A 1,295-nucleotide genomic window follows, 5' to 3' on the forward strand; every position below is an offset into this window, starting at 1 on the left:
CTTGGGCATGATTAGGCCAAGAGTGTGGCACCGGCATTAGGCGGGCGGTTAGAGAAATTAATGTCTAGCGTTTTTAAGGAAAGCCGAGCGCCCGGGAGTTGAGGCCACCACCATGCTGTTAGTGCCCATTTTCAAGAACATGACAGGCCCGTATCTTTTGGCCATCTTTGCTAATGCAACATGAGGCATGTTACCTAGAAGAGGAAGAGCGCCGAGGAGCGGCCACCCTTTGGGGCCAGGGGGGAGCTTCCGGGAAGGTTTGGGAAGGAGAGAACGAATGAAGAAGCGGGTGATGAAGAAGAGTAGAGTTGCTGCAGCAAACTCAAGCAAGAGGCTTGTATCTATGGCCATGGCTTAGTGAGTATAGGATAGTGAATGTGGCTATGAAAATTGAGTGAATGTGGCTATGAAAATTGAGCTAGGTTTGTGGAAATATATAAGGCATGAGGCCATGGGTTTGGTAGATGAGCGAAGGTTGTAGTCACGTGTCAGCACTGGGTGTGCTTGTGGAGAGCCAGGTCATGACGATGGTAGGAGAAGTCAAGATACAATTTTGTTAAAATCTTAATCTCATATCACCTTTAATAAGTTGGGAGGATGGCCCCCAGACAAAAGGGCGCGGCTGCCCATCTCCTATATTGAAAATAATAAGAACCAACTAATGGGATAGATTTGTTTCCATAAGCCTGTATTCCAACTGACCTTCAACTCCTAATACTATTCCAACTAATTACAGAATAGTAATGATGCCAACTAATTACAGAATCAGCCAAATTGGATAATAGTAATAATTATTATTATTGGAAATTGAAAAGTTGATTTTTTTTCCTCTTTCACAAAAAAATTAATTGCTTATGTTATAAAATGCCATGGATACATTATTGTAGACCCCCGGTTTGCTGGCCACCTCGAAGGAGCTGTCACCATATGGAGAAGTGGGGGACAAGCTAGCTACATGAAACATGCCGGAGTAGCTGACCGTGGCCATGGCGTTGGGATGGTGACCAGCTGAGTAAGGGAGAGGAGAGCAGGTCCATGACTTGCGGGAGAAGTTTTGACAGTGGGAAGAGCGGGGTTTACAAAGGAGGGGGGGGGGGGGGGGGGGGCTGTCTGAAATTTTTTTTTTTGGGGTCGAAGCTCGAGGAGAAGAGGTTTGAAGAAGTGACAAGAGAGAGATTTTGTGAGAGGATAGAAATGGGCGTCTCAAGCTGAGTTGAGGAGGAGTTTGAAGCTTCGGTCCAGGTAAGATTTCTGCATGTTTTATATACCTAATTTCAGTTTGCTTTATTCTATTT

Source organism: Vitis riparia, chromosome 6 (genome assembly GCF_004353265.1).
Source record: "Vitis riparia cultivar Riparia Gloire de Montpellier isolate 1030 chromosome 6, EGFV_Vit.rip_1.0, whole genome shotgun sequence".
In the NCBI taxonomy this organism is placed as follows: Eukaryota; Viridiplantae; Streptophyta; class Magnoliopsida; order Vitales; family Vitaceae; genus Vitis; species Vitis riparia.